Source organism: Dermacentor albipictus, unplaced genomic scaffold, assembly GCF_038994185.2.
Source record: "Dermacentor albipictus isolate Rhodes 1998 colony unplaced genomic scaffold, USDA_Dalb.pri_finalv2 scaffold_20, whole genome shotgun sequence".
NCBI lineage: Eukaryota > Metazoa > Arthropoda > Arachnida > Ixodida > Ixodidae > Dermacentor > Dermacentor albipictus.
This window is the reverse complement of record NW_027225574.1, coordinates 6,667,809-6,689,754: the sequence shown is the minus strand read 5'-3', so window position 1 is coordinate 6,689,754 and position 21,946 is coordinate 6,667,809. Positions and strand designations below refer to the sequence as shown.

Sequence of the window (21,946 nt, the reverse complement as noted above, 5' to 3'; positions counted from 1 at the left end):
GAACGCCTCGCATCGAAGCTTGAGTCGTTCACTGCCTTCGCGACGTGTGCTGTTTCCTCTCTCCTTCTTGGTATCTCGTCTTCGTTCTTCGTCTCCTTCGTCTTTCTCCTTCCCTTAGGCATTTCTAGAAGGAACTTTGCCAAACTCGGTTGTTACCTTAGCCACCTTAGCTATGCTCTTCAGAGAGCGAGAACTAAGCACTCGTCAATATGCGGGACTGCGAAGAGGGTCCTGTATTTGTAATGCGTATCCTGGCTCATGGCATAAATTAAAAGTAAGCGTTTCTTTTTTAAATGTCGAGACAGAACTATAGATCCGTTTTATGGCGTGCTACTGTAGAGCAGCGTTGGTATAGTTTTGTGAAAGTGGCAATTACTCGATTGGGGGAAACTCGTGGAATCTATAGGACCGCTTAGACGGTTGCTGCCAAGGCACGCAACGAAAGCGTCTGTTCTGCCGGTCGGCTGCTACCAGCTAGAGTGAATAAGAAACAAAATAAAAAAACGCATTTAGCACCGTTTCTGCGTTCCCCCCTCGCCCCCTTTCGCCAATATGGTCCGATTCGCTATCGGCTGAACTGCAGACGAGTGAGGGCACCCCGATCAATTCTCATCCGCAAAATGAGCGCCGGGCATCACGGATGGATAAAATGCAGCAACAATGCCAAAGGGCGAGAAAAGGAAAGAAATAAAGATATGAAGCAGTGGATCGCGCACGCATATGTGCATACCGGTGTGGGTGGAACGAAGCGCGGCTGGTGGAATTTCATATGCGCGTCTCGGTATGCAACGGGCATGCACCGACTGTGAGGCATGGTAGCGCTTCCGGGTGGCATCGATTTAGTGCGATATCCAACTAGCACGTGGCAACAATCGGAGCTGCATACGGCCCACCCCTTAGGGGCTATGAGCAGCTAGGCTGAGTTTCGCGCGCATGCATTTGCTTTCCAGACCTTTTGCATTCAATAAATTCATATACGCCGTGCTTTAGTTTTTAAATGAGCACGCATGAAGAATGATGTGTTTAATTCGGTTACTTCAGCTCATCACTATGGCCGGTAGCACAGAAATGACACTAAAGGAAAGCTCGTCAACGGCCTCCAGAGAGCGACAGCCTGCGAGCTGAAAAGCCTTCCGCTCATGCGTCTTCACTCACTCATTCCCAGTAGCTTATCTGCGGTGGTGGCTCAGTGGCTATGGCACTCCGTTGCTGAGCTGGATGTCGCGAGTTGGACCCCGGCCGCAGCGGCCACATTCTGATGGGGGTGGAATAAATAAATATATATATATATATATATATAAATATATATATATATATATATATATATATATATATATATATATATATATATATATATATATATATATATATATATATATATATATATATCCTGCGCGGTGCTTTTGGTGCTCTTTAAGGACATCAAGTGATCAAAATTTATCCGGGGTCCCCCGCCTATACGGTGGGCCAGGTTTAGCCTGCGTTTCTTTTTTAATAGAATTCCGCCCTTGTTCACTATGATGAAATTGCGTCTGCTGGGTCTAAGTACGCTACTTGGTGCGGGAAGTTCAAGGTGGCGTGGTTGTCCGTCTTCTTCGTTTCCTTCTCGCCTGTGGCAGCTTTAGCCATTGCCAACAGAGCCACAAACCTGTTTACGCTTGGTTGGTACGTTGCAGTTCCAGCATTGCAAACTTATTGTCTATTTCACACTTGCTTATTGATGTTGTGATATTGACCGAGTCCCAGACACAGTTTGCGCATAAAATATTTCGCATTCAAATCAAAATTGAAAGGTATTTTCGCTAAACGCAAAGAAACAGCTTGATGAGATGGCGGGGCTGCCAGCAGTGTACAAGGCACTTTATACACATTATTCAAGAAATGTGGCTGCATTATCTCCATGTCAACTATTTCTGTTCATTTGGCAGGTCAATTTCTTAACGCTTTCACTGAACAACTTGCAAAGCCATGGTTGACATCAGAATTTGTGTCATAGTTGCCAAGGCAATTCATTATCTAAATTCGGTAATTAAATTTTGGTAATGACCTTTTGCAGCATTTTATAATTGCAGAATTGAAGTAAGCAAGTACTCAATGCATAACCTTTTGCTACAGAAATGTTTTTACAAAAAACACGAACTCAAAATTCGCAGTGAAATGCATTGCTGTTTTAGTTAACACGTTTCCGTACTACATTTTAGCAGCAGCGCTGAAAAATACTTTTTTCTTCTTTATTTATTGCAAAGGCCCTTTAGAGGCATTGCTGGGCGTGGTGAGGACAATGGCATACTTAGACAAAACACTGTATAAAAGTAAAAAAAAACAAAGAAATCAGTACAAAGTAATGCGGGGGGGGGGGGGGGTCGCAGACAGACGGTATACATCACTCAATATCGTTTGTAAACAAACTGAAGGAAGAAAAAGTAACACAAACTATGTGCGATTTAAGTAGCGTATCTGGAGGTCTTTCGAGGGTAGCTGGTTGTGAGAAATGGGAACTGCTCTAAGAAAATATCAAAATAAGAAAAAGTCAAATTCCCTCTTTATAACCAACGAGAAGAAAGGGGTTAACTGAGGGGACCTATTTTTATTAGTCATTTCGTAGGAACCCAACAAACACTGATACCAAGGACAACATAGGGGAAATTACTTGTGCTTAATAAATGAATTAATGAAACGATAAATTAATGGAAAAAAAAGTGGATGAAAAAACAACTTGCCGCAGGTGGGAACCGAACCCACAACCTTCGCATTTCGCGTGCGATGCTCTACCAATTGAGCTACCACAGCTTTTTTTTTTTTGTTTTTGTTAATACATGGAAAACAAAACTGAGGGTGTGTGACAAAGTGGAAGCAACTACACATTTAAAACTCAGGCAAACACACACATGCATCCAACAAGTGCATCCAGTCTGGCGGAGGTTCCTGCGCAGCGTACACAATTCTTACATACACAGTACTTTCGCGAAATAAGGATTTTGTAGATCGCGGGCTTTCGGCACGGTGATCAAACAGTCTACTTCTCCATAGGCTATATAAACCAAGTACTATGAACATGTCATAGGGAGGACCACCCGTGACCTTAAGCGGTAGAAACCTAATTGAATATGAAGTCATGTCAATTTCTTTTTAAGCGTGCGTTGGAGAATGTCCCCACTCCCCCCCCCCCCAAAAAAAAAAATACAGCGTCCCTACAGTCTATGAAACGGTGATCTATGGTTTCGGCACGTGGACAGAGTCGACATTTTGTTGACCACGGCACAAAGCAACCCCTAGAATTCAACCAAGTTTTAGCAGGGAGTGTTTCCGAATGTAATTTAAAGAAAAATGTATTTACTCCAGGAGCTGCACACATTTTTCGGACGTGCTTAAGTACATCCTGATAAGGTCGGCTTAAATAAGATGCACGATACAAAGGATCTGGGCAAATAGAGTCCACCAGTGCCGCAGAAATTGCTTTTCGACTCGCAGTGAACACGTACTCCAGACTGAATCTAACTTTCAAGAAAAGAAATGTGTCAACAATCTCCTTGAGAAAGCCCCAAGAAACCTGTGGGACATCTTTGGCATTTGATTACACTGCTATATTAGGAACATGATGAACCAAACGAAGTTGCAACATTCCACGCAAAAGGGGATGGTCAATGTCTCGAAAGAAAACCAGGCGAGAAACAATTTGCCTGACGAAGAGGTGCACTAATCCTAGACCACGACGTTCAAGGGGGAGAAACAGATTGTCGCGCCGCATCGATTCACAACTCGAACTCCAAATAAATGTTGCAAATACGCGATGCAGTGCCTGAAGGCGAAGTTGTGAGCAGTGCAGTACTTGCAGCACATACATTAGACGGGAAGCTAAGAACACGTTGCACACTTCAGCACGAATGAACATTGACAAATTCCGCTCTCGTCATGAATTCACTTTACGTTGAATTTTGCCAACTTCTCCTGACCAATGAGCGTTGTTATTTCTATACTGTGAGAGAGGCACACCTAAATAATGCAGATCCCCTTTCCATTGAATGCCTGCGTAATGTGAGGCATTGTGGCCTATAATCCAAACCAAAAACCGGAACTTTTTTCAAAGTTAACGCTTGCACCAGAAGCCGCACAAAATTCTTCTGTAATTGCAAACGCAGTTTTTACACTCTTTTTACCGGTGAAAAAAAGGCCACGTCGTCTGCATACGCAAGAACCCGAACCTCATTAGTCAGTAATTTAAACCCTTGGAAATTTTGTTCATTAAGAATGCATGAGCTTGAATGCCTACATCCGGGTCAATATATTTATGATATTCATAACGTCAAGGCACAGTTACAAACTTTGAACGCCGAAAAATACAGAGGTCCACTAGTGCGTGCGCGAGAGCAGCGTTTCCTGGAAGAACAGCCTTGCAATGGGGCCCTTGGTGATGAACACCGACACGTGCTGTCGAAGCAAATACTATATATAGAGTATGGTGGAATCATTATTAATGAGCCTACTATAATAAGTAAAGCGTTTCTCGAGAATTATCAAAAACTATTTCGAGACCATAAGCCATTGGATACAGATGCTGCCAAAAAAATGTATCGTTGCTGCCTCAGGTAAATCAGTACGATTACGATTATACAAATAAAAACATTGATATTAATGAGGTAAATGCATGCATCGATTTGTTAGCAAAGGGCAAGACGCCCGGCCCGGATGGCCTTACTGCCGAATTTTATCAGTGTTTTCGTTCCCCCTTATCGCCATTATTACTTCAAGTGCACCGTGACGCCTTGGAAGTAGGGTAGCTACCCGCCACAATGTACGAAGGACACACCGTCCTTATAGCCAAAAGCGATGATGAAACTAAATTGCAAAAGGTTGACGGATATCGACCTATATCATTATGCAATATGTATCATAAAATTTTCTCTAAGGTATTGGCTAACCGTTTGCAAGCTGTAATAAGATCTGTGGTCGGTGATCATCAAACATGTGGCATCAGGGGCCGGCCCATTCAGACGAACATTCATGTTGCAAGATCGGTGCTAGAGTGTGTAGCTGAGGGAATTGTATAGGTGACAATTGTACAGCTAGATCTGGCTAAGGCGTTCGACAGGGTGAATCACTCATTCCTGTTTGCTGTACTAGAGAATGTTAATATGGGATCCCTGCTCCTTAGAGATGTCAGGATATGTTATGCTAATGGCTCAACGAGGCTGATAGTGAATGGCTCTCTCTCCGATCCGATTAGGCTTGTGTCATCAATTGAGCTACCATGGTGCCGTTTCCCCATCCACTTTCTTGGGTATTTATGTGTCCTAGTAGAACCCTGGGAGTGTTAGCCAGCGCCATCACTCACAGACCTTGGCGGCCTTCTTTATTCCTTAAACGAAGTGATTGATGCCATTGCATGACATTGACTGATTAATTGCACCTCCCAGTCTAAACAGTCCTAGAGGACCATGTTACCTAAGAAAATAGTGAGCCGCAAGTGCGCATGCGCAAAATATAAGGCAGCGTTAGAGTTTGGAGTTTGCGTCCACCCAACACTCCAAAATCAATAAAGAGCGTGTTGCTCCAAGACCACTTTTGTTGTTATTTTTATACACTGCCTAGATTTGCGCTGGTAATTTTTCCTTTATTTCTTCCTATCTCTTCACATTCACATACACAAAACATAAGTTTCTAATTTCACTAATAAAACCTGGATAAGACAGGGTTAAAGCTTTCTATATTGATTTTAAAAAATTATATTCACATTGGGGATTCATCGTCACAAAATTATTATGTCCACCACTGGTGTACCCTCTATGCTACATGCTCGGCCACCAAACCATATAGTTTTATCGAAAATCACCTACGCTTAGTAATCTGAGCCAGTCGTCGGCAGAAACACGCGGTATATTCGGACAAATAGCGCGGCGTTTTCTAGTTAGTGCCATTTCAGCAAGTGGCTTCCCACAAAAGGTATTCACGAGCATTCCCGTCGACGCCGCGGGCCACTCTTTGAAGTCGGCCGGCGTGCCGCGCGTTGAATGCCAGGGGTCTCTTTGCATTCATTTCCTTCTAGCTCGTGCACACCTTGTTTTTGCTTTACTCTGCGCCAGGGTGTGTCTAAAAGTTACGACTGCTGCTTCAATAGCATGGCAACACCAAATAAGATAGAGGGAACATATAAAAAAAGGCATCAGCCTGCTAGCTGCGCTTATCGATAAGGCCAGTGTATTGAATTCGGCTTGCACGCAGTCCTGTACATTGCCGTAAAGGCACAATGGAAAATTGACGGGGCGCGAGAGCGGGCGATAAATATGACGGCACGCGCCACTGGATGCCAGATAAAGGCCTCGTGGCGGACGGGAATAAATAAGGACAGCCGAAAGAATTGGCGTACCCTGTTTTTGTCGTTGATGAATTGGCACGCACGAGCGAGGCACTCACTTTGCGAGTTTCCTCAGGTGATTGTCAATGCTCGTTTCGGGACTTTTTTTTTTTTTTGAGGGCGGGGGGGGGGGGGGGGGGATACAGCATTGTCTCGTTCATGTTCGATTCTTTCGCGGTTTGCAAAGAGCGGAGAACAAATTTTAGCCGTACATGTGGCAAGCGAAATAGCGGCCGGCTCCATGGGTGGCGGGAGGGCAGCCATTTTAGGAAAGGAGTATTGCTATGAGGGCGCTGAACAAGATGTACAGGCATTTCTATGGTCTCCCGCTATTCTGCTCTCCACTGTGAATAGTGAATTGACACTACTCGCTTTCGAGCAACAATAATGGAAGCGTAGTGCCTAGTTTCCGTAGGCAGCGAATGGATGTGCGTTCCATCTTTTCGTGCATGTTTTGCTGCAGCATGCGCGACTTTTTCATTGTCCTTCTTTTTTTTCTTTCTTTTGCGAAGGATGCATGAAGTTTTTGTGAAGCCTTTCATGCTTGAGTGATTCTTTGTTTTCGATAGTTGCTTGCAATGTTGATAATTATTTCTCAGCTCTTTGCTGCATTAGGAATTATGGCTTACGTAGACGATAATGCAGTTACTCACTGAGTGCAAGAGGTGTCGTTGTATTTCTCAGACCGGCAATAGGATAACGTTGCCGGGGAGGTGTTGCCTAATAAAAAGAACATAACCACTCTTAGCGGTCGAAGTGTGCTCAGAGCAAAACAAATAGAAAGGACGTTGATCAGCGTGTACTCCTTGAAGATATACCGATTGGAAAGGTCTTGCTTCACGGTCCATTGAATGGAGCCATTTTGTTTTCTGCGGTTAGCTTTACCACAGGGGTTGATTTATGGCCTAACTTTGAAACGCAAACGGGCAATAAAGGACAGCGGACAGAATGCCTGCTGCAGCGCATACTCTGAATGAACTTAAAGCAATACCATTTGCTATTGTACACAAAAGCAGCACTTCAGGGACTGGGGCGCAAATTATCAGGGGCCATGACGTTCGATGAGAGGAGAAAATCATCTCTCTTGTACAACATAAACCTTGTGTTACGCTTGTCATCAAACCTGAATATAGAAAGAGCTTCAGACACACTCTTAGACCGTCTACGTCTCAGAGTGGCGTACTTCCCCTCTCAGGTTGCATGCGAAAAAGAACTTCTTCATACTGCGTACATTGTGGCACCCAGGAAGATTCTGCAAAACATATCCTTATCGAACTTCTGTAATTTGCCCAGTATCAGGAGGCACTTTGTGATATCCTTGACGGTGAACGATGAAGCCGAACTAAACGCACTTGGTAAGATTTTTAGTGTGTATGTTGCGTGTTTCTTTCACTCTAAGGTATTTTGAAACATTGATTATTTCTGTTCTTTTAGTTTATTTTCCCAAGTCGTGTTCTTTATCGTAAGCGTATGAGCGATTTAATGCCAGGGATAGACACTCTGTCGCGTTCCGTATAGCTTTTTTTTCTACTTTGAACACTTAAAAAAACTACGAACCTTACTCGAATTACGTTACTACAGATGAATTATGTGCTTAGGCGGGCATTCATTTGCAAGAAAAGCAAACATTCACTAATTACACTGGTTAGATTAATTCTTTTTATTTATAAGCTTTACGGCACATGCTTATATTGGGAACTTTACACGGAATCATCGTAAAAGTCTATAGTTACAGGTTTCTACATTTCAAGATGTCCATGTAGGCCCAAATACCTCACGGTAAATTATTCGTGCAGTTTACCCGATTACGCACGCGGCACCATGAAGCACGACTATCGGTTCAACTTCTTGCTGACGTAGCGGTGTGGCTTAAAATGAAGCTGCTGTCTCTCTCTTCCCACGAGCCGATTTGCATTCGCGTAAGCGCAATTCCGAGATCCGATGTCAGTCCAACATCAGGGGCAAAACGGACCACTTGATCATTCGGCACAGCGAAGCTTTATTTTGCGCCTTTCTTCATTTAATTTACGGTATGCTTGCCAGATACGCTAAACATACCACATGATGGGCCGCATGCATTTCTTCTCGTGGTCTACATACCATCGTTTGTGTCCGTGTGCGTGAGCTAAAGCAGCAATGTTAGACTAGCGATATCGTGGTCTTATCGGACATTTTCTACAGAACACTTAAAAAATCAATATAGGAAGCATCAGTTGACATCACTCCAGGCATAATTATTTTTTTAGGCCCCGGCCGCTTTGCTCAAACAAAGAGAGATAGCTATTCAGCGCTGAAAAAACAACGCCGATCGTTTTCTGTAAAGCTCGTTTTATTCACCATCCCACTCTGTGGGGGCTATGTAAGCGAGCGAGGCGCTGTACGTTGATCGAGATGCAATGATCTGCATGGTTTACTTTGATGGCCCTCTAGGTGGTAGTACAATTACGGTTATCTAAAATACATTTATTGCAACTTCATAACTGAAAATAACACACTTATCATCATTATGTCTACTTCACGCCCACCCCGCAGGGACGTCTGCGTCAGCAGGCGCTTGGTATGTTGCGACACCACGTACCTGAGCACACAAGGCCTGGACCCTCCAGAGTGTTGCCGTGCGCGGCTTAGCCGTGTCTGGGGAAAGGGCGATCCTGGGGGTTGAGGCGATGCCGGGTGTTCGGACCTTTTAGGCCCCCCGGCAGAGGCAACACACCTCTTTGGCCTCTGCTTCACGCAGACAGCACTTCCAGAGTGACCCATCTGGGGGAAATCGGCAGTCCCCTTTTCCTGTCCTCCTTTCTGATCTTCGTCTTTTTCTCTCACCTTTTTCATTTTTCCTGTCTTCTCTTCACTTCACTTCCGAATTTCTCGGCGGCAAGGGCTAACCTTGGTTATGCTGTATTTGGTTATAGCAGCGATGTACGGCTGGCGTTGGCAGGGTTTCTCTGCAGGAACTTCTGTCACGTCCCCCTGTTGGGTTCCATGGTGGGTGGTTGGCATAGCAACAGAAAACCCCGTCTATACTTATGGAAAATGCTTTTCCTAAACTCCCTGATCACCCTCAGAAACCAGGACGCACCGAAGATGTCTTCCAGTTTGGTGGTGGTGGTGGTGGTGGTGAATTGTAGCAACAGGCGGGTTTAGCCTGGCGAACAAGGCCGGCAATTGCTCCGCCCTCTTCCAGTTTTTCAGACGTCAAGTCTACAACTTACATCGTTTCTATGTAATTCACTTGGAAAAACCAGACAAACCAGTACGATCGAACCATTTCACCGTTCCTTGTTTGCAAGTCTCTGACTGAAGTTTTTGGTACAGGATATAAGGCGTCGACGATGGCAAGCGGTGATCTCCTCTTGGAGCTCCGCGATCAGAAGCAGTTTGAGAAACTGCCGAAACTTGTGTCATTTGGGGAGACCCAAGTAACAGTAACCCCGCACTGTACAATGAACACCACCCATGGCGTTGTCTCGGACGATGACTTGCTGGAGCTCACTGAGGCTAAACTCTTGGAGGCCTTCAGTGAACAGAATGTCATAAATGGTAAACGAATTAAGATGAGGTGGGATGGCAAAGAGTTCCAGACGAAGCACCTGATACTCACCTTCGGCTCAAGTGTCCTTCCCGAGTCCATCAAGGCCGGTTATATCAAACTTCGTGTAGGCCATACGTGCCCGATCCTCTCAGATGCTTTAAATGCCAAAGGTTCGGCAACAGCTCACAGAACTGTCGAGGCCGGCTGACATGTACCAAGTATAGTGACTGCGAACATTCCTCTGAAACGTGCCAGAACACTCCACATTGTGTCAACTGTGATGGCGAGCCCGCCGCATACTCGCGCTCCTGCCCATCTTGAAAAAAGAAAAAGAAATTGTCACAATCAACGTCAAAGAAAATATATCTTTCAAGGAGGCACGTAGGCGGGTGTCATACCTGCCTAAGAGCAGCTTTGTCGATGCGGCGCGTCACGGGGCAGGGCCACAACGGCCTCCGGTGGCTGTCCGGCCCGACGCGCAGTGAGCCGGCAGTGACGCCATCCGGCCCCCCGGCGGCTACAGTTTGTGCTGTTTCACCACCCCAGAAGAAGGGACCATCGACCTCCCAACAGGTGGCCTTAAAGGTCTCGTCCAACATGCCGAGGCCTACATGTCAAACACAGCGCTCTTCCGAGCGCTGGTCCAGCGCCTCGGAAGAGGCGATGGACACAACCAGCCAGACGGCGCCACCAGCGGCTAAGGAGCGGCGAGGCTCTCTCGATCGCTCAAAAAAAAAAGACAAAACTCGCCTCATGGCGCCTGCAAAGGGCCCGTGAGGTAAACCTCATCTCTTAAACACACAGCACCCACCATATTTACCATAATGGAGACACAAATACAATGGAATGTTAGAGGACTCATTCACAACCTAGACGACATTACAGAACTTCTACACAAGCATCATCCAAAGCTGCTGTGTGTTCAAGAGACACATCTGGAACCCACACACACAAACTTGCTTCGTCAGTACATAATCTATAGCAAAGACCACAACGAGGCTAATGCCTCCGGTGGTGTTGCAATAGTTGCGGACAAGTCTAGAGCTTGTCAACAAATCGCCCTCCAGACGTCCCTTGAGGCAGTGTCAATTCAGACAATCCTTTTAAACAAACTGGTGACTGTATGTTCTATATACATGCCTCCTAACTATCATTTGAGAAATACCAATTTCTATAACCTAATTAATCAGCTTCCGGACCCCCACATACTCGTGGGTGATTTGAATGCCCACAACACGATGTGGGCAGATTCGCGATGTGACGTGAGAGGCCGATTGATTGGAAATCCCGCAGATGGTGCTTAACTTGCAAGACGTGTTGCCTGGTGGAACAAAGACTGTAGAGAGGCGCGAAACAGACAGAACAAGGCATGGGGAGTATGGCGCAGATCGTCTAGTGCCGAAAATCTAATTCAGTTTACACAAAGTAAATAACAGGGAAGGCGGACGCGACGTCAGGCAAAGAGAGAAAGCTGGGTGAGGTTCCCCTCCGGCATTCATTCATACACGCAGGAGGCAAAAGTGTGGAATGGCTTAAGAAAGCTCAAAAGGTAACAAATCTATCCGTTGCCTCTGGTGAACGACCAAGGGAATACCTTGCAAGAACAGGCAGACTCTCTTGATGAGCATTTTGAGCGCGTGTCGAGCTCAATCCACTACTCTCAATCATTCCTTAAATACAAAGAAATTGAACTTAAGCCATTTGTACGTAAATGCAGACACGGCGAAGCGTATAACCGGCCATTCAGTATTGCCGAGTTGAGAGCTGTATTGACCTAATGCAAGAGCACTGCACCGGGACCTCACCAAGTAATGTATGACATGATCAAAAACTTACACTGACACACAAGTTACACTACTCGCACTTTTCAACACTATTTGGGCTGCCGGATACCTTCCACACACATGGAAAGAAGCGATTGTGGTCCCTGTTTTGAAGGAGGGGAAATACCCTTCCATAGCGGCAAGTTATCGCCCGGTAGCTCTTACAAGCTGCCTCTGTAAGCTTTTTGAAAAAATGATTAATCGCAGACTCACACATTTTTGTGAACTCAAAATATACTTGATCCCTATCAGTGTAGCTTCCGAGAAGGACGATCGACAACTAATCATCTTGTGCGCCTTGACGTATATATCCGCCATGCATTTGTACGTAAACAGTTGTTCTTATTGATATTCCTCGACATGGAGAAGGCGTATCACACAACATGGTGTTACGGGATCTTGCGAGACTTGTCGGGAATTGGCATCTGTGGAAATATGCTGAACATAATTGAAAGCTATTTTGTTCAATCGTATCTTCCACGTGAAAATCGGCAACCTATTGTCGCGACCTTTTACACAAGAAACTGGTGTACCTCAGGGAGGCGTGCTTAGTTGCACGCTCTTTATTGTGAAGATGAACACGCTTCGCGCTTCATTACCACCTGCTATATTTTATTCCGTCTACGTGGACGACATTCAAATCGGCTTCAAATCCTCTAACCTCGTAGTAGGCGAGAGACAAGTACAGCAGGGCTTGAACAAGGTGTCCATGTGGCAGACAAAAACGGATTTAAAATCAACCCCCCAAAATTTTTGTGTTCTTTTTACAAGAAAGAGGCCTTGTTCTAGATCCTTGTGTTCATCTGTGTAGACAACAAATACCTATCAACAAAGAACATAAATTTCCAGGTATTATACTTGTCTCCAGGATTACTTTCATTCCACACATTAAATATCTTCTATCTATGAATTCTGTCTATAAATATCTCCTTTAAATTCTATCCCACACAACATGGGGTTGCGACAGAAACTGTCTGATGAACGTTTATAAGAGCCTAATTCGATCACGATTGGACTATGGTGCCGTCATATATATCTCTACCGCTCCGAGTGCACTAAAGATGCTAGATCGTGTCCACCATCTAGGTATCCGTGGCGCTTTCAGGACAAGCCCTATTGAAAGCTTATATGCAGAATCAAATGAATGGTGACTCCATCTGCAGATAACTTACATCAGCCTCACATATTTTCTAAAAATGTGCTCTAACCACAAACATATAGGTTTTGTCAGGATCGGCCTGCAGCTATTTCAGCCCGCTGCAGGTGCGCCGATCAATCCGGGGTGGCAGCGCCCTTCAGAGAACGAGCGAGGACGACGACGCTAACCAACCATGCGCCATGTTTGGTGGATCGGGTTTGGTCGAACTCAAGAGCAACATGGACGCTCGCTTTGGCGGCACGCAAATTTAGGGCAAAATTTGGAGTTTCCCAGATGAGTGACTTGCATTGAAATTTTGATAGGAAGCCCTGGTAGGTTAACCGCTAATTCCGGCCGTTTGAACGCTTAGAGGTATTGTGTTGCCGGGTCGACTCTTCTGTGCCAGTTGTGAGATTGTTGAAGGCATTCCAAGTGCGTAGGGGTTGCAGAGAGCAAAGCCATTGTCTTGCTCGCCAGCCATTCTCTTCCTGCCCAGCAGTTGCCAGCACTGGCCAGGCGAGATTTTCCTGGCCATGGAGGAGCTGTTAGGATCGGCCTGCAGCTATTTCAGCCCGCTGCAGGTGCGTCGATCAATCCCGGGTGGCAGCGTCCTTCGGAGAACGAGTGAGGACGACGACGCTAACCAACCATGCACCGCGTTAGGAGGATCGGTGACGACAGCAGGGCTGGCCACGTTTGGCGCCCTGTGCATTATTGGATAATTTTCCAGGTCGTCATGGTCTCTCTGCGGCACGGGGAGCCGCCTTGGCAAAAGGGTGCTTTGCAGTACGGGGGCCACAGGATTCGTCACAGTCTGCCTACACACGAGGCGACCAAGGAGAAAGGCAGCTCTGGAATGTAGAGGCACTGGATGGGTTCGGACGTGACCACCTGACTACGGGGACGCAGGACAATGGATAACACGACGACCGCGCTGCAAAGGTCATCTGCCTTCGGAGGGGGCACTGAAACTTGTATGTGCGTGTGTATGTGTGTGTCTGTAAACTGTCCCGCGGAGAAGCGGCTGGTCTACGGTGACGTCGAACGATGACGTCTAACGGAGTGCTTATAAGCAGCGATTGTCGGCTGCTAGAGGGTGCTTTTCGTCGTGCTCTGTGCTCGAAATGTACTCGTGAGCTGTGAGCTCGTTTGCTGTATGTTCTTCTTGCTGGCTCCATTTGGGAGCAGCGCTAGACTGTCGATGTATGTCTTGTTTAAACTGTAAATAATGTAAATAAACCCTGTTCACCTAGTTCCTCCCAAGTTCCTCCCTACGACCTTCAACTCCTTCAAATGGTGGCAGCGGCGAGATCGTCCGACAACTCCTACATCTGGTTGACAGCGGTGGGATCGTCCGACCAATCTAACAGTATTAATACCATTAACGATATGACGTTTGTTAGAAATTTCCCTAATCGTCCCTCTGTAAGTCAGCCTTTCCCCAACCAAGCTGTTACCACCTTGGGAGTGGCAGGCGGTAGAATGTGACATATCCTTTCTAGAAGTTGCGAAGCACGCTCCAGAGATAGAAATCCGAATGCATTTCCTAGAACTCCAGCACAAGCACTCCTGCACAGAGTTCTACACAGACGCTTCGAAGTCAAATGCCGTGGTGTCCTATGCAGCCGTCGGCCCATCCTTCTAGGAATCCGTTTTACTCATCCGAAACAAGTATCTTTACGGCCAAGGCCTACGTCCTATTGTCGGCTGTGAAGCATATAAGAAAATCGAAACTTCAAAAAGCAGCTATATATACAGACTCCCTAAACGTCTTGAAGGCCTTGATGTCACTCTCTACGCACAAACATCCACTAATTAATGAACTCCATTCCGTCTTGTGCAAAGCGTACATGTGTAACTAGCATATCATTATATGCTGGGTGCCTGGCCATAGAGACATCGAGGGTAACGTTCTGGCGGACGAGATGGCCACGTCAAGCGCATCGGAAGCTGTTAACCCTACCGCTGATATGCCTGTCACAGATCTGATGCCTTTCTTACGAAAGAAACTGCGAAACCACTGGCAACACGTGTGGGACGCGGAAACAAATAATAAGCTCCACGTGATAAAGCCACAGTTAGGATTCTGGCCCTCTGCAACAAGATCACGCTGAACAGAAGTCCTATGCTGTCGTCTCAGAATAGGACACACATTTGGCACCCATAATTTTCTACTCAACGGGTATAACCCTCTAGCCCATAGTAGATGCGAGGAGAGGCTGACCGTCCTCCACGTTCTCCTGGAGTGTCGGGAAGCCGAATCTGAGAGAAAGAGACATTTTTCCTTAGCATGCCGGCAGCACATTCCTCTTCATCATGTAATGTTTCTCGATTCAGAACCGCTCTTTAATGCACAGTCCTAGGTTTCCTCAGAGATGTGGTATTACATATTATTAGTCCCATACATTCGTAGCGCTTCCTCTCCTCAGTGGATGCCGCTGTGATAGTCGTACTATATAGCACATGCCTCCAGGCCCTTGTGTTTCAAGGGCTCTGGTGACGCAGTTGCGCTGTAGCTAATTTTCGCATCTCACATCCTCTGTATATCATATCATGTTTTCGCAGTGCAGAGCAAGGCTCATAGTACTCGTCATTAGTCATCGTCATAATCTTCCCAGAACTCATCATTCCACCGCGTAATCACTCACACTGTCATGACTCTCTTTGGCCATACCGGGCAAGGGCCTTGCGTTACTGAACAGCATTCATTCATTCATTCATTCATTCATTCATTCATTCATTCATTCATTCATTCATTCATTCATTCAACATCAATCCCAATTGCAAAATGTCTTGCAGCTATTTTCATCCACTCAAATCAAACCTTTATGTTATCTTCACTGCAACTTCATTACTAGCTACACGCTAATTCATGGGTATCTTACGTGTATATAGCGCAGTATACTTATTATTTACACCTGGAAAATATGTTGGCGCCTTCATCAGAAATAAGTAAACCATCAACCGCACGTTGTACTGAACTGCCTTGCGACGGTCGACATACTCAAACTGTGCCATTATTGTGAGGATGTTAGCCTACATTTTTGCAAAGCAAAAGGGACCTCCTATGTGATGTGAAAATAAACTGAAAACTAGCGGTTGCCCTTAGCTTCAACTTCCACTTCAAGTGCATCGAATTTGTCGCCATCAGCTCTTAGGACGCCAGGTTGCACGTTGCATACACAAACTTAATTGTCGTTCGCTTATTTGAGATTGCGGCATAAGCCATTTCTTGTAAAAATCAATTTCATTTTAGAGCGCTGCTCTTCGGCGGCCATTCCTGCTGCGAGTGTCGTTGTAACCAAACGAACGAGCACAACAACAGGATGAGAGAGCGAACACGGAGCGTGGATGAAATACTGTGATAGCTAAGAGAGCGCGAGGCGGAAAACAGAGGAGGAGGGTATGGCGAAAAAAAGAAATTAAATCATGGCGTTTTACATGCCAAACCCATTTTCTGATTATGAGGCACATCGTAGTGGAGGGCTCCGGAAATTTTGACCACCTGGGGTTCTTTAACGTGCACCTGAATACACAGTTGTTTTCGCCCCCATCGAAATGCGGCCGCCGTGGCCGGGATTCGATACCGCGACGTCATGCTCAGCAGCCGAACACCATAGCCACTGAGCAACCGCGGCGGGTGAGTGTGGCGAAAGCGTGAGAAGAAAAGCGTAGGGCCGCGCACGACAGGCTTTGCGGCGACGATGGCTACGAGATTTGCGCCAGAGTAGCGTGCGTCGTCTCTATGGAAACAAAGCGCTGCATGAGCGGAGGTCCGTCTGCTGCGGCTGCTGTGAGTCGCGCCCATGCGTCATGATTAGCGAGGCAGTCACGCCACACTTCGTTCCGAGTGAAATGTGCCGCGCGGGACAGATTGTCCGCGCCAGCCAATATATAGCAAAATAAAAACACGTGTACAGCTGCTCTCTAATTTCGCATTAGGGAGCATCGTAATCAACGGTGATTTTTTCTTTCTTCACGATTTCTATCATAAACCGTGTTTACGTGAACGCGACAGTGCCGCATCACTAGTATGGCGAATCCTATTATTACGCCAGTCCCAACTTGAGTAAGATCCCCTCAGGCGGTTCATGTAGACGCTGGCGCATCCCATCGAGGGAGAGAAAAAGTTGATACTTCAATCTTCGGTGGAACTTGAATCCATGACTGCCGGAACCAGCAGCACGCTCTTCTCGCCAGATTGTCGTCTTTGTTCATAGTCGCATACTACTGCTGTGACGTGCTAAAACAAAAACGATACGCTACTGCTGCATTCATGTAAACGCGGCGATTGGCTGAAAAAGTACCATGCCGCCGTTATCTCCAGAGTCGGCCGCTTAGTGCGATAGAGCACTTTCTTACAAAGTTGACTAAATCTGATGCTTAGATTGTTCAGCTACACATTAGGAATCATGTTTAGTTAGCACATGCATTTGTCTAATCTTCGTGCTTCTGGCTTCGGATGATCTTCTGGCTTTATTTACTATGCTTTAGCTGCCTTTATTGACTGCAGTTTCGAACCAATCCTATTTCCTTAAGTACGCTGAATGGGATAAGTATCTACGGGCGTACATAATCACTGCGAATTGTTGCACTTATAACAAAACTATTTTGTTCAAAACGATCAGTTTGAAATATCACAAAGTCATTTCAAGCCTCAAGGACCAAATTTATAGGCACATCCACACACTAACCATCCTTCTTATTCGGGCTGAACCGGCAAGCTTGGAAATTCCGGAGGCACTAGCGCCAGAATACCCCAGGTAATTTTTGTATAGGTAACCCTAAGCAAAGGAGGCTAAGAATGAATAATGCAATGGATCGTTACAAAATATGGTCACAAGTGCATGTGCAGCTCCATCAAGAGTCAAAACAAATAATAGCTCTGTTGTCATTCGGCTACAATATCTTATTGCATAATGTAAGGCGAAGGTCCTTTCGAATGCCAATTTTACCCATTGAAAATGCTTTCTCTGACCATTTTTGTACAGTAATGGAGCACAACATTTCTAACTTCATGCCCGTTTAGATGCTGGTTTTTGTGTTTATTTCTGTGTTTCCTTGCTCAGGGTCTATGGGGAACGCATCTCTTTCATTGAACAGATTTCAATTTAAACAGAAGTGGCAGCAGCGCGAATTCTCACAGTTGGAATAAATGAATTAATTATTGCAGTTTACGCATGCAATATGCACAATCTTATTACATGTCGATCGGTCTCGGCTCAATCTCCCTGTACGTATCTTCTTGTGTGGTGTCTTGTTTCCCAATTTCGCGCATTTAGCAAACCGTCATTGGAATGAACCAACAAGCGCATCAAGGCGTTTTAATCATAATAAAAATATTTTCTGCACACTTTCAAACCTCTGAAGCCCGAGATGTCATCTAATACATTGTAGTTTTGTTTTCAGTGATGTTAGTCGCAACACGCGTTCATTGCAGTGAAGTTAGGCGTACTGGAAGTATACACCAATATTTTTTCGAAACTACAGCTTTTGATATGGCAACGAAAGATTACCACGAACAGGGGTGAATGATGCTCACAGCTGGACTAAATTCAAGCACATTTGTATTACTGGTCATTCAGAACGGTTATTTGCTCAATAAACGAGGATAAATAGTGGAGTAGTAGCAGTTATGATAATGTGGTTATAGACACTTGATTGTAAATTACGGCGTGCAGAAAATTGAAAAGATAGGTCTCGAGCATCGTAAGTGTCTCTTATATAAGTGCCCACTTGAAGCGTACAGTTACGAAAACAAGAAATATGCAGATTATAGGGGTATTACTCAAGTTCGCCCGTGCGCACCTGACCCTTCTCTGGATAGCACAGCGCCGGCGGAGCGGCAGTCACTCGCTAGCACTTTCGCAGCAGCCCTAACAGTCAGAGCTGTGACCCCTAACCCGCGGTTCGCAGTGAGTTGCGACCACGGCGGGTTCAGGCCAGGGGGAACAGGGTGAGCCTCGACCTAAGGTGTTTATTCACCTTAGAGTACAAGTACCAACTGGACAACAACAGCAAACACAAGCACAAATACAAAACAAAACCACAGCGGCGGAGCGTTCCACATGTCTGGGGCGAAATAAACCGCGTGCACAATGTTGGAACCACAAAAGAGGCTGATAAGAGTTCAGCTCACCAAAGTGGATCCGCGCTCGGGCCCCGGGGCGGTCAGTCGCTCACAAAGGCCGAGCGCAGCAGGGGGGCGGCGTGTGGCGGTCTCAGCGGCTGAATTGAGATGCGGCCAGTCGCAAGTTCCTCAGCCGAAAGACAAAGATGCATCGGGGGAATAGCGCTTCTCTCCGAGCGGCGGAGAGGGACTTCATTAAAACTTTTTTCTGGGTGAGTTGGTGCATACTTGACATAAAAACTGTAACAGCGCAAACACATGCAACCACACTGTTTGGAATCGTCTCTTCAGAAGTCGTGCCCGCACCTAATGCAGAAAAGTTTTGAGAATCAGGCCAGCCGACTTTTTGTGGCGGGGTTCCCCTATTCGGTCTTGATTGCGGTGTCTGAGACCCTCCTTCAGAAGCTAAAACTGGGATCACGAGGGAAAGATGACCGTCGGAAGACCGACAAGCCTTTGGTTGTGCTGTACTTGCACAAGACTTCGCACAGTCTCAAGAAGGTAGCCAACAGACATGAGGTGTCCGTTGTTTTTTCGGCACCCAACAAGCTGGCACAGTTATGCCCACGCATCTGCAACTCTAAAAAACAGGTTGTCAGCTAAAACAGGAGAAGCCGTTTATCAATTGCTCCACAGGAGTGGTCTACGCCATTCCCTTGAAGTGTGGAAAGACTTATGTGGGCCAAACCGGCCGCTGCATTAATGAACGCTTGGGGGAACATGCGCGACATTTAAGTAACTTAAAGGACAAGTACGCACATTTGGTCGCGCACGTAATTGAATGCACAGGATGCGAGGCTCGATTGGGAGAGACGAAGATTCTCGGCAAGAGTGCCGACGCGACGGCGCGCGTCAGTTTGGAAGCGTTCCACATACACAAATATGGCAGCAAGTGCGTAGGCACCCCTTGTGTATTGCTTTTTGCTGCAGAGCTTCATTTTTTGGAAGCGACTGCTTACTGATTTGATTGTATGTTAGTATCCCTCGCCTTTTTCTAGTGTTTTTCTCGTTTTCTTGTTTTTTCTGCGCCTGATTCCGGTGACTGCTGGCATGTTCGTTCGTCAATGCGCAATGTCATTTTCCCCGATTGTATCACTCCCTTCACCCTTCACTTCTGCCTTTCCCCTTATAAGGTATCGGTCTTCCGTAAATAAAATTTAGTTGACACTCAGCGCTTGTGTCCCGTCCTTGATACTTGTGGTTGCATGTGTTCGCGCAGTTTCAGTTTTTATGTCAACGCGGAGAGGGGGTCTCCCCGGTTCCAGGAAAGGGAAAGGAGGGAACGGGGTGCCTTGGCTGCAGCGCCGCGGCCAGGCGCGAATAGCAGCGGGAGCGGCGAACGTGCCCTCTCCCAGCCACCCTCCTCGATCGAGCACGTGATTATCGCGTGATAACCGCGTGGCCGCTCCGGAGATATCGGGATGCACGTGCGATCCCACATCCCCCCTCCTTAAAATCCCCCTTTAGCCGCAAAGAGGCCGCCGTCACCTGAGGCTTTTCTGAGAGGGACATGCTACTCCGACAGCAACACGGTTTGAGTCCATGTTGGTGAGGGAGTAGCTCTAGCTGCAGACCGCCGTTATCGCCGTGTAGGTAGTCGCGAGCCAGGCCGGAACATTGAGTGATGGTACGGAGCAGCTTGACAGTAACGGGATGTAGTAGAAGGCAAGATGGCTGCTGGGTCCGGGTCGCCTTGCTTCTTGGCGGCGTCAGCTGCCTAATCGGACGTGCCGAATCCATGGTGGAGAAAGGGCCCCTGGATTTCTCTTGGCTGCCTCGATTACGCTGACGCGATCCGCGAACCAGCCTCGATATGGCGCAGGACAGCTGTCTTCTGATGTTCTCGGAGGTCGTTGCCCTCTGGTATGGTCCAAGGCGTTTCTTTCTGTTCGTCCCGACACAGCTATCTCTCTGTGGTTGCGCATTCTCGCGAGTTTCGGCACGCAAGATCGGCAAAGGCGCGCCGACCCACCCCTGATGATGGCTTGCACCTCACTGCGCAGCAGGGGTCCACTCTGTCCTTCCAGGGGAAGTCTTTTGCTCAGCCTTGAGTCTGGGCGCTTGGTTGCGGGGCTTGCAACTCGCTCGCGGGATGGTGCGGCGCGGTTCGGCGAATTCTGCGCCGCTGCGACCATTTCGGACCAGAAGTCGCTCGCTGCGCTTCTCACCTCGTTGTTGGCTGCCCGGAGGATCCTCTTTTCTCGCCGTCTGTTGCCTGAACTGCGTTGCTGACCGCTTACGGCCTGCTCGTTCGTACCCACAGCGGAGACGGTCTTTTCTTCTTCGTTGTTGTTGCACGGCTGCCGACGGGTGGTCTGCTGCTGCGGCAATTTCGTTAGCCCCTCTCGCTTTTTCCAAAGAGAAAGCGCGTGCTCGCTCTGGAAGCCTGCATGCTAGACATCGGAGGAGCTTTCCGTCCGATATCGCGCACAATAAAATAGCCTCCGCGAACCGGACAGAGTTAGTTCCGCCGAGATCGCAAGTTGTAACGCCACACTGTGCTCGAACGTCGAGCTGTGCCACCCGATGCCGCTGCCTGCGGGCACGGGAGAGCATTCTCCTCGGGCCACTCGTTCCCACTGTCGTAGTAGGGTTTGAGGTCACACACATGCACCGGTCGCTGATCGGTCTTAACTTCAAGTCCGCCAGCCTGTTCACGAGTGAAGAGACAGTCTCCCACACCCGGTACGGTCCTGTCCATTTCGGCGCCATAGAAGAGAATTTCTTACTGGCGTCGCTCAGGACGTGACTCCATCTCAAGACCAGGTCGCCCACTTTGTAGTGAACTTCCCGATGAGAGCGGTCGTACCGTGCTTTCTGCTCGGCATGTGCAGTGCTCAGGTTCCGTCGCGCTTTTCGTAAAGCCTCCGTTACCTTCGCGCGCAGCCCAGTCGCATAATCGGCGCGTGCTGACGAAACAACCAGTTCCGTGCTGATTCGCACCTGTAGAGTAAGTTCTACCGGATTTAAC

The 21,946-nt window shown here is 47.0% G+C and overlaps 1 pseudogene; it reads right to left on the bottom strand.

Annotated features, from left to right (window-relative positions):
• Positions 1–2,865: 2,865 nt before the first annotated feature.
• On the bottom strand, positions 2,866–21,676 carry LOC139052249 (uncharacterized; annotated as a pseudogene).
• Between the last annotated feature and the right edge of the window lie 270 nt (positions 21,677–21,946).